Source organism: Battus philenor, unplaced genomic scaffold (assembly GCF_028537555.1).
Source record: "Battus philenor isolate CCGP_79_NKW_IND1 unplaced genomic scaffold, ilBatPhil1.0.hap1 SCAF_5, whole genome shotgun sequence".
In the NCBI taxonomy this organism is placed as follows: domain Eukaryota; kingdom Metazoa; phylum Arthropoda; class Insecta; order Lepidoptera; family Papilionidae; genus Battus; species Battus philenor.
This window is the reverse complement of record NW_027181715.1, coordinates 10,225,860-10,238,116: the sequence shown is the minus strand read 5'-3', so window position 1 is coordinate 10,238,116 and position 12,257 is coordinate 10,225,860. Positions and strand designations below refer to the sequence as shown.

The 12,257-nt window shown below is 32.3% G+C and overlaps 1 protein-coding gene across 7 annotated transcripts in view; it reads left to right on the top strand.

Annotated features, from left to right (window-relative positions):
* The window catches only part of mtd (mustard), a 124,665-nt gene that overhangs the window by 33,404 nt on the left and 79,004 nt on the right, over window positions 1-12,257 (top strand). For 2 of the 7 annotated variants that reach the window (XM_068772873.1, XM_068772870.1), the window contains exon 1: window positions 6,015-6,617. The exons of 2 other annotated variants lie outside the window; for them this stretch is intronic. The gene's annotated coding sequence lies outside the window, so the exon portion shown is untranslated. Of the gene's footprint in view, window positions 1-6,001; window positions 6,618-12,257 lie in introns of those variants that run through there. 3 more of the 7 variants (XM_068772871.1, XM_068772874.1, XM_068772872.1) reach the window with 3 other exon arrangements.

Genomic DNA, 12,257 nt, shown 5'->3' with positions numbered 1-12,257 from the left:
TCAAAAAGGATATACATATATACAAAAAAGCCTTACCAATATAATAATAATAATAATCTTACACGGACTTCACACTTCCACGGATACCACCGTTCGGAAAAACTACTATTTATTTTGAATGTGCGTGTGTGTTATATTGTTTTGTTTTACAATGTAATAACTTATATTACCAAGTTTTTGTGAGTCCTGGTCTTGCATACCATACCATAATGTCGCATAAAAACCTGAGCCGTATTAATTAGACACCAAAACAAGCGTTGACCTTTTTGAAGTTGAGCCAACGTATCTTGGGTTTTTGATGAGAGGCGACGACACTTTGCACTAATTAGGGAACGTGTACAGCGTAATCCGGGCTAAATCCGCGCGCCGCTATTCAATGGCTCCGTACCAAAAACGTCCGCCGCTTCATTTAACGAGTCGAGCGCTGGTTTTTGCGTTGTAACTTGTCTCTTGATAATAATAATTATCAGTCCTGCATCCAAAACTGTTTATCTTTTTATCGTTTACTTTCTTTTGCCTATAATAAAATCTTATTTCTAGTATTAGTATGCTTTGTGACACGAAGTCTGTTAGGATAAAGGCCTCCTCAAATATATCTTTGCATTTGTCCAATCTTTTTATGCCGGTCGGAGTAAATCATCACCCCACCGATATTTGGCCTTCTAACATTCCTTGTGTGACAAATTTAAAATATACTGGAGAAAGTAAATCATTTTCTTACTTTTAATTCAAATAATTACGTCGCGCAAAGATTGAACGTTTGCAGGTTTCTACGAGAACATTGAGGCTCGCAGCGACCTCATTTGATCGATGTCGAAATTACGATGTCGGTACCGTTGCAAACACTTTCTTCTATAATTCGTTCCGACCTCCCGTTAGTCATTCTGTAACTGTACGCGTGTACCTTTGTCCGTCGAGACGATGACGTCTCTGAATAACTTTGCTCTCGTTTATGCAAGGAAATACTCGAATCAATAGATGTGACCTGTGCAATAGGTAATCGTGTGAATGATTCATTGTTGTATAAGTTTGCTTTGGGAATACCGTTAACGTTTCGCGGTGTAAAAATTTACCATAAAATAGTAGAAGTGGAAAATGTATCAACAGAATAATTGATTCAGATTTTATTCTGTATGTTTTAACAAAGATAATATGTTGTAATAAATGTACAAAGAGTAATATGCGTCAGAATACTTATTTTATCAAAAAATATCTTATATTTTTGATTTATCCGCGCCAATAAATTTCGGAATACATGAATGAATTAAAAATTATGAACTTTCATCATAACGATCATAATAAATGTCAAGATCTCGCAAAAAGGGCACGCGTTGTGTAATGCAATTGACCGATCGCCGCCGAGTTCACTACGGTTTGACACGATAATAAAGTGATTCGAATATGGAAAGGCGGCGATTAATAATAATGACGCAGGGCGGGACGCTGACGGATTACCTGTTTAACAAGTATAGCAATAAACCGAGAAAATATGTGTTCTATTCCCATAAACGGTGGAGTAAGTTAGACCCAGTGATCAAATCTATTTCTTATCTATTAACGCTTTATCAAAGGTAGTATAACTTGGAATAATAGATGCGGGCATTTATTGAACAGTATTTAATATTGTATTTTATACATACATCTAGTCTTATATCTTTTCAAATTTTTGCTAATCATATCAAATAATTTAAGATAAATATTCTTAACAATTTTTTAAAGCTTTTAAATATATGTGGTTAAATATTAGATAAACTTCAAGCTTGTGCACCCCATGCTTTCAATAGGAAAAGTTGTTATTTTAATTATCCATTTCCTCTTTAATTTACGTCAATAAAGGAATTCAAAAAGGAATTAAATGAAATAGGCGAGATCAAGGTAGCCCTTTATAGACAAACTTCGGTGTTATCGCAAACCGCGATTTGTTTCAGATAACCATTAGTCCTTCATGACCAGTCCTTGTATTATTCGTAGATAAACATGTACTATTATGAATAAACACTTCAACGGGTGTGTCTATTTAGCCATTTGGTCCGGTGGTCATTGTGTTTATACTGGTATAGCGTTAAAGGCGCTTGATCTTAACTTCTGTGCAGTTATTAAGCACGAGTACTTAGCCAAGAAGCTCGGGTGTGATTTACTTAGGAAGTCTAATGCTACGTAGTAAACCGGTCGTGACGAAGGACCACACCGAGCCTCTGCCGTCTGAATATGTCGCCTTCGAGTCATAGTGTATAGGTTATAATGAATAAGAGTGCGGTTTGCTGAATATTATCAACCATATCGACGGTTTTTGGTGAGGTTTAGTCTGTCAATATTTTATGTTAAAATGTATAGTTGTGTATATATTAACATTTCAGCACCGCTGCTATATGTATCTAAGTATCCAACATTAATTAGTTCTAATTGCGGCTGCGTAAATACGCGTGAATCCTGTGGATTACCATTATTCATATCTAGTGATGCATTCAAATGTACTAAAATGATTAAATTGACGTTAATTGATAAGTGCTTTTCGATAATTAATTAATGTACGTAATATATTGAGGTTAGACTAACAGCCTGCTAGGACGATAGTGCCGTATTTTATATAGCGTACTTACATCTTTTACTAACTAGACAACCAGACTTCGTATTTTTGAAAGTTATTGACGTGTCGCAGTCTAAAAAACAATGAATAAAACGAATTTCAGACTGATCAATTTATTCATTTACTATCATAATAATATGTAACGATAACTTACAAAAATAAGTTTTCTATTTCAAACACCGCAAGACTTTTGTAATAATGTTATTTTTGGAACAACGTTTACTCTTTTGTAATAAACTCCCTGAATTAAGTTCCTATTTAACCGCACAATAAATTAAAGCTTGTGTTAAAGTAAAATTCATCAATAAGACATGTTATTGTATTTAATATTATTTAGGACATTTACATGCCTGGGATTTGTATCATACTGATATTCACGTGATAAATCAACAAGTTGTAATAAGATAATATTGTAAAAATGGACTCCATATGTAGCATCAACATTCCGAATCAGGCATTAGTCTATATAGAAATACTTATTAAAACATTTGTTATATTAATGTCTTGACTTTTCGAAGGCGTTCAGAAGTCTGTTCGAAAGAATAAATATTTTTGTTATTATTCTATTACATTTTCATTGTAATGCTTTATAGTACGCCTTGGTGTGGCGTAAAATATTTAATAGTTAGAGACAAGTAATTTAATTTACTCTTTGGTTTGTATTTTTCTCTCCAGAGGAACCTCCTTCTTGCCTTAACGAATATACACATACATAATACATTTTTAATCAGTGGAAAAAATAATCCTTTTGTGAGCTGCGTATGGTGATATTCCGATAGTCGGTGACGTGATCTGTTCGTGACAGTGAAACGGCGAGCGATTTCGTTTTAAATCAGAAACGCAGCATTGAATGCGTATGCCGCCGGGATTGACCGATCATGTACTCGTGACCGTTTGGACCGTATTGTTTGCAAGTAACAACAAAAATTTTTTTTTATAACATGTCGTCGAAGATTTTCTTTTAAAATAGTGCAATTGACAAAATTACAGTCAGTGAACAAGTCACATAACGCGCAGAATATATGAACGCTGTGGCGTTAAGGTTCTAGAGATCTCGGACCTTAAAGCGCAGTGTGAAACTTTAAGGTCGTCCGAAGACTGAATGCAAACCTTTTTTAATTGTATTCATCGACGGGTGAGATCTATGTTCAGCTGTGGATGTCCTACGGTTGAAATGATGATGATACTATATAACACGTTGTAATTAATATTGCGAACTTAAAATATTTATATACTATGTACTAATGAAATGAGAGGGTCAATCATTTGATAATACATAGTTAGCGCTTGTTGACTCTAGATATTAAATATTAGAATTTAAGGGCCTTAGTTTTATAAGATTTGGAGCTGTTAAATAGAAATATTTTGAATTACATTAACGACAATAACAAAATAATTAATGTTTTCTAAATTGCGTGTTAGATTTAGTCGTTTTTACGTTTACTTTTGTTTTTTCTACTACTTTCACAGAAAGTTTGGATTCAGTTGCTCAGTTTAGTTCGCTACAGTAGTAAGAGTTACAGGAGAAAATGAATACGTCACGTACGCGATAAAGAGACCGAAGGTTGGTTTGGTAGTGTATGCTGTGGTGTTTAAATAAACGTGTTATTAACACTTGGTTATTTTACCGAAAAGTGATAATGCAGAGCGGACACAGGAATTAATAGTTATATTTTCGTAAACGATCGATGCGCATAGGTTTCATTAATATAAAATTCTGCGCAACATAGCGTTTCTGTTCCTCGTCTTATTATACATAATGATGACAACTTCGAATGCATTTTAAATTGAAATATACTGGGGCTTATTTTTCAACGCCCGTGTGACGTCAAACTGTGACGCATACAACCAGTAGCAAAAAGATTTTAATTAAAAAAATGTTAAGATTTGACGTTAAAAGTTACGCACGGGCGTATTCGTCACATTTTTCTTTAAGGTAAATTTGTTGATTTGTTGCGTAAGCGATTCGTTTTCAATACGAACACGATTTGCCACAACGATTTACAGTAAATTTTTTAGCTTTCTGTCGCTTGCCCTAGTTTTACGTTGGAATTGATTATTTGATAATCACGAGTCTAAACGTAACATACGCTCATGACCGCATTGTCCGTTATCTATAATTCAAAGTCATTGTATAATCAACTGTCTAGTATCAATCGAAAAAGATATAATACCCGTACCGTTAAAAGACAATAGAAAGGAATAGTACGAATAGATAAGAGACATATGTTTACATACTTTTTTTAATAATTTAATAATGAGACTCAAATGATAATTTCTTACTGTTGTTTTATACTTCTTAATATATATTCGCTCGTTTTCTTCTTTCTCTGACTTCTTGATGCTTATAAAAATAATTGAAATATTAAATAATATAAACAATCAATTCTCCCTTTATTATATATATTTATATACTTGTCTTTTTTTATAATATCACGAATTAAATTTCTCAAAAGTTCTTTTCAATTTACCGGTGATATATAAGATAAAATAAAGAAGAGAACATCCAGTGCATCAGCAGTTTGTACACTTTTTTTAGAACTTTTAGTTTTTTAGTGCCACTATAGTTTAAATAATAAATCTATATAAAGATGATTGGTTATAGGAGTGAAACCTTTAAAAAGGAAAAAGCTTTATTAACCATTAATATATGATTACTCCCTGTCCGAAAATCCGGGGTTTTTGAAATAATAAACAACGTTATAGTAATACAGTAAAAAAGTGTTTACGAAATTCGGATTGTTACAAATGTCTGTCTCATTCAAACAGATTTTTAGAGTGATCACTTTATACAGGTTTATTTGAAAAATGTGCAAAAAGTTTTAAAGCTTTTTGTTGTGAAATAAGTGTGAATTCATTCAACCCTTTAAGATTTTACATTTATAACCAATCATCCTGTATATATCATATAAGTACATTAAAATTATCTTGTCAAATCGACGTAACGGTATCTTAATAATGCCACCTACTTCAGTATGTGAAGGTTGTTGTAATTTGAATACAATATTGCCGCGTGTAGACAATTCAACAAAGTTCAGTAGAGTGGCTAATTCATAACTTGTTTCGCGTTTGATTTCTAAAGTGATAAATCTTTACTATCAGCTTATTTATAAAATGATGAATGTGAATGTATGACCCTAGATTGATTTCTAAGTTTTTTCTTTTGTCAAATTTAAGATGCTTATTAGTTTATAACTTTGGAGTGAATTGCTCTACTACTGTATTAAGGATTTTGTAAAAGTGGCCGTAAGACCCCTCTGAAGGCTCTTCTTAGACCAGTGCGTGTTTGGAAATCTCTTGGTATTAGGTAATGCTGTTCCGTTAAATCTAAATCTAGTTTCCGTCAAATCGGGCTGTTCTGGAAATCTTCTCATACGGTACATAAATGGTCGCTTTTAATAATTTTTGCAGTTTTACGTCTTGCCTTCAATAGGTTCCCTATTTATAATGGCCACAATGGAGGTGACATGTCCTTACAAGGATAAAACCCACCACTAAAATTGTGAAAACTATCCTATATGGATAATAACATGAATAAATAGAAATATGGAAAAAGTCAACCATGATCGAGTGAATTTGTTATCTGTGATTCATTGTGATAGTATGAACCGTAAATATTATTCGCAACAAGTACAGGCTACCAGATACGAAACAATAACATTGAGGGGGTGAGTTTCAGATAATGGTATCAGGTGAGTGAGCATCCAGCCCCACCACGCCGAGTAGCAGCGCGGTGGGAGAGCGATCAGTCAGTAACAAGGCGGCGCGCGCCACGCACGCACGGATACGCGCACGCGCACACTGCAGTGAAAGTCGCACGCGCAAACCAAACACAAATCGTGTGTTCGTCATCTTCGTCTAGTTATTTTGTTTGTTTCGTTGCGCCAGTGCAACTGGGAAAGGAGGTCGATGCGCGGCCGCAGCCCGTAACAACGCCGTGCTTTGTGTTCGCGACTACGAAATCGATTCCCGCATTTGTGTGGCAATATTTTTCCATCTGTGTACTACATAGAAAATGTCAAATTGAAGTGTTTGTATCGAACTTTTCATTATAAAATTCAAACGGATGATCCCACTATAGATTGTTTACTACCAAACTTTTAACTACCCTCATAAACAATTACGTCATGTACACTTTGCATTAACTCACTAATCATTCTTATAATTCTTTAAACTGCTACGAAAGTCTACGGACACCGTAGAGATAATCGAAAGCGCGAGAGTGTACGCTAAACACAGAATCTGCAAATTTAATCAAGTTTATCTATTTAGACGCGTGTCGAATGGTTCATGTATTTTTATACTTATTTGAGTTACTGAAATATTCATCGATATTTTTGCGTAATCTGGGTCATAAAATGCATTTACCAAGTTGAGTAACATCTAAACTCTTACGCGGCAGTATTATCACATTGCACATGCACTAACATTATTGCTCACGTTATAATTTTTTTTTAAATTGTAAGCAGCATTAAATGTTTTTGAGTGATATTAATTCCTTAAGAAAAATTTTGAGGTTAACAATATGTGCAAAATTTTTAACTTTAATTTCGTGTAAAATCGTAAAATAAAGACATGTGGTCACAAAAAGGGAATTGAGAGCGGTTTTAGGACTTCAATGTGCAAATAATTTAGTATGGGAATACCAAATAATATAAATAGTCTAATATAAATAGTCAAAATAATTCTAAATGTTTGAAAATATTGATATTGATAGAATGGATATAAAATAACTAAAATACCTCGTTATTTTAAAAAGATGATTAACTGTTTAAATATTGCAAAGTATCCATCTCAGCTAAAGTTTATCAGAAGGCAATCTGGTTTTAAAAATTTCGTATTAACTGTACAGAAGTTGCCTCACAACGAACTTCAACGCGGCAGTTACCCTTTTATATTTCTTTCAAGACGTAAATCTTTGCCATTTCTTTCCCGTATTTGAAGAGACAGTCATTTTTGATCTATTTTTTTGATATATAATCAGTGGAGTATCTTCTTACATGTTATAATTATTATCCTATATGTTACGTTTTAATGTGAACATTTTGTATTATTCAAAATGTTTAAGAATACTTTAATATATCTTTTTGTTAAATTTACATAAATGAAGCTATAATAAGTATCTAATTAAAAAGATTAACCTATTCTCATTAAGAATGTTTCGGTTAAATAAAAAAAAATATGACGTCTATCTTTAGAAATTAATTTTAGCTTAAATTCATTGAACCGTCATAAGTTATTGACAGAACTCGTTTATATTTATATTTGTACCACAGTGGTAATAATTTATATTAATTCATTATTCTTTAAATCAAAGTTTAAAGAATAAAAAAAAGTCAAAACTTTTTGGTGTAGCGCAATAATATAAATGACTGTTTTCTTTAGAACTATGCGGTACTCCACGTTTATTTGATATTTACGCATTAATAAATCTTCATTTGAAGTAAGTTCAATTTTAACTGTATAAACAAAACAAAGTAACACGAATTATTAATGAAACGATGACTGTATAATCTGTATCCGCTTAATAAATTTGATTTGGTTGTACAAAATCGCACAGTGACGACTCAATGTCATTGAAAGTGTTTCGAGTGCCGCTGGGCGCGTTATGCAAGTTCACAGTGTGTACTTCGAAATCGGATACGGCCCACATTCCTAGAGTCAGACTGTAACGTGAACGTTCCTACTATCTACTCATGGTTATCGGGTTATGTTGTTTCATGGTTGGTTCATTAATCATTTTCCATTTGAATACCTCTATATTTTAAACCAGTTCATTCATTTGTTTGACCATTTGATGTATACTAAACGATTAGTTATATGTGCAAAAGATTTAAAAGGGTGAATGTGTAGCTTATTTGCTGTAAATTTAACTATGTACACCCTATCCGAAAATCGATGATTTGAGAAATAAACTATAAAGTTATGTTAATATAGCAAGAAAGTATAATAAATTTAATTATTGTTTACTATCTGGTACCTCCAGACTCTGTATTGGCAAACGTTATTGGTCTGTCGCATTCCAAAAGGGTTTCAAAATGATCACTTTATACAGAGCAACTGAAAATAGGTGTACAAACTACAGTTTTATGCTAACAAATGAGTAAATTAAGTCCTTTAAAATCTTTACATCTCAATCCAATGACCATGAAAAACTATAATTTGAATTATTAAACAATTATCATTATCGAATTCACGTTTCCAATTTTAATATTCAAAAGTGTCTCAATTTTCTATTTAATGGTATGAACACAATATACGCAACTTTTTTTTATAAGAAGCTTGATTTATATATTATGGGAAAAAAACACGTGACAAATAACTATAATTTATTTGGAAGGATAATGTTTTAGTCTTAATTGAATGTTATTATTGTTAAACTATAACACAGGACCAGTCAGAGGTACAATGTCTCTAACGAGCATTTATTTGTCGCACTGATTCAAGCCGCAAGGCTGAACAACTAGCTTACCAGAAGTATTTGCAAGGTTATGTTTGAAAACACAATATTGTTTCTATCTTATATGATTAACGCAGCTTTCTCGTTTTCTATATCTTTTATTTATGGCGGGATTTTGTTTACACTAAGAAATCCCCTGCACTGATTTAATTATCAGTTTGCGACACTTGTTTATTTTGCAGGCTGTGATATTGTTAGGAACGCTTCAAGATTTTATGTTTTTGCATAATGAATATGATATGCACTGCATACATAATATCAACATAAACAATATCGTTGCGTTTAGTGCTTTACAAAAATAACTACGGATTGTAGTGTTCTTGTATATAATGATTTATTGATGTTGTGCACATAGGATTATTTACGAATGAATTTTAAACGGTCCCATATATATAGAGTTGTAGTTTGACTGGGATCAGATTGAGCTCCACTATAATGGCTTCCTATGACTTAAAGCTACAACGGTTCTAAACACCGGGCTTGGATCGAAGAACCCACAACAAACTCAGACGGTTTTTCTTTATGTAGTCACTTTTATGTTATCATTAATACAGTAGTAAAGCAATTTATTTCCAAGAATATCATACATAAATCCATTTTTTGAAAGAACTTATATAGATCACTCAGTAATTTAGAGACATATGGGAATTTTTTATATAAGAAATGATCTAATCTGATTTATAGATATCAATAAATCGGAAACGAAAACGACAAAGAGAGGCTTAATTTAAATATATATTATATATGAGAGAAAAAAAAATACACACGTGGTCATAATGACCGGTCATTTCGGCGATTTTTGGGGCAGGCATATGTCCTACTGTGTGCGCCTATCGGTTGATATGATGAAATAGCTTGCACACAGCATACACAAAAGGTATAAGCTTATCTTTATCTATAGTGAACCATAATTTGGATATATTTTTATATTATTTAAAGACATTGTCTAATGCTGCCGTTACTCGTGTCAATGCGTTTCGCTGGATGTAAAGGTCGATTTCCTGTCGACCTCTACCGGACAGTGCCACAGGATGCCGACTGCGGCGGCCGCTATCATATGCCCAGTCTGTGTAAAGTTTTGATGACGTTTAATCTTCATAAATATTCACTTTGAAGTTTTCATTCATTATTTTCATAATTTATAATAATTGCGATATAAAGTACAGGAATTGTATTTACTGCTACCCGGTATAGCAGTAAAGTTAAATGAATTATAATTCCTGAACATAATTTTATAGTTTTAAAATAAATTTCTCTTGTCTTATTATTAGTATGGTCGTAAATGATATGTAATAAATTATCAGTAAACTTTAAAAAGCAATTTTTACGTGGCAAGAAAGTGTAGTGTATTAAACAAATGTGAACTAACAAAAATAGACAGTAATAACTAAAAAGTTTTTCTTTAATAATTCTTAAACGCGGGATAGTACTAGGTGTTTACGTTCAAACCGATTTAATTAATATAAATAAATGTAGCGTGACGATGTATTTTTAGTAAATTTATTTCGGATACGTACGGAACTAGGTCGTCATGCCAGAGAGCGCTCTCATCAAAATGTTTATTCAGGGATATTGCAAATTTGGGAATATTCCTGAATACCTTCCTACGACTGCGCGTGTAATATTGTTATTACATATAAATAAACATTTATATGTTGTGGACGTCCGAACAGAGTTTGGTTAAAGATATGAAATATTTCTGTGGTATTTTACGCATCAGCGTCTACAAACAACTCTGTACCTTATTTATAAAGTTTGTGAAAGTTTTAGTTATTAATAATTCCATTCGTATTTTCGAACCAACTATTACTATTACAAATCTGAACAATTAATTATTACATCACAAACTAATCCACTAATCGAGATAGTATTACTTACAACGCTAGCATTTACAATAATGTATTTTGTTTTTTTTTGTGTCAATCACAAGCTGTTAATATCAAATGTACTAAATGGCCTATGAACAGATATTGTTCAATATTAGTTTGCGTCAAACTATCACAATCTCGATTTCGTTTCTTCACCGCTCCACAATGACGTCATAATGTACTGCTCACGTCGAACAGAGTATTGATGTTGGCCTTATTGCGTTCACCGTTAGGCTGTAATACAGTGACGTGTATTCTGGCATTCATATATTTTTACTATATCGATTAACTGTTATATATAGACGGTCATAATACTTAATGCCCTTTAACTGCCGACATTTTGATACTTATAAGACTAATAACCTAACATAAATAATATTATAGTCAAATTTGTAACTGATAATTAATTAAGAGGGTATGTAAATTAAAGAAGTTGATTTTTACTTATTTTGGTTGCTTAAATTTTAAAAGATTTTAAAAGGCAGTCACAGTGAAGGCACACGCGTTTGCGTCTTTAATACTTTACCTTATACACGTAATTGAATAAGTCAATAACTCGTGTGTAATGGAAGTAGTCCGATGTTTTCTTTGTCCGTTCTTTATGTACTACGAGTAAACAATTAATCTGTATGCAGGGCGGAGGCGCAAGTTATACCATCTCATTAAACATGCGTTTCTGTTTGTCCACTGCCATTGTCTGTACATGTTAATGTGTCTCATTTTGTTTCCGTTATTGTATTCAATTTGATGAGGAGTGATCTATGTCCATACTTTAAGTGCGACGCAATATCTAGACGTGTATCTAAAATTAAAAATACTTTACAATAATTCAAAAAGAACAATGATTGTTGTCTTATTTTTATGCACATTGGTCTATAATTAATTATCTTGTCGATAAATGTAAAATATGTATAAAAATAGTATTTACTGCTAAAGAGTAAATCACATTTTGCTCACTGAGACCTTCATTTAATAATAGTAAATATTCATTCCGTAAAATATTGCAGAGAAAGAGTGATTGATCTATAATTAACGTGATTATATATCCGGTTTTAATTCGCATTTTTAATGTATGTAAAAATAACTGTGTTTATCATAAATAATACATATTCATTTAAGAATGCGTTTGAGATCAAAAGATCAATAGATGTATATTTGACGGTTCTGCATAACATCTTCTGATTTGCCTTGTAATACTACTAAAAAATCTCTTTTAATATAAAAATGCCACATTTATTTTCACTGGGCGTCTCTTTGATGAGGTAAATTTGAATTTCTAAATGTTTGTCAACTTCTCATTACGTAAGAATTACGATTTCTGTTTTTACACGTAAAGTAACAT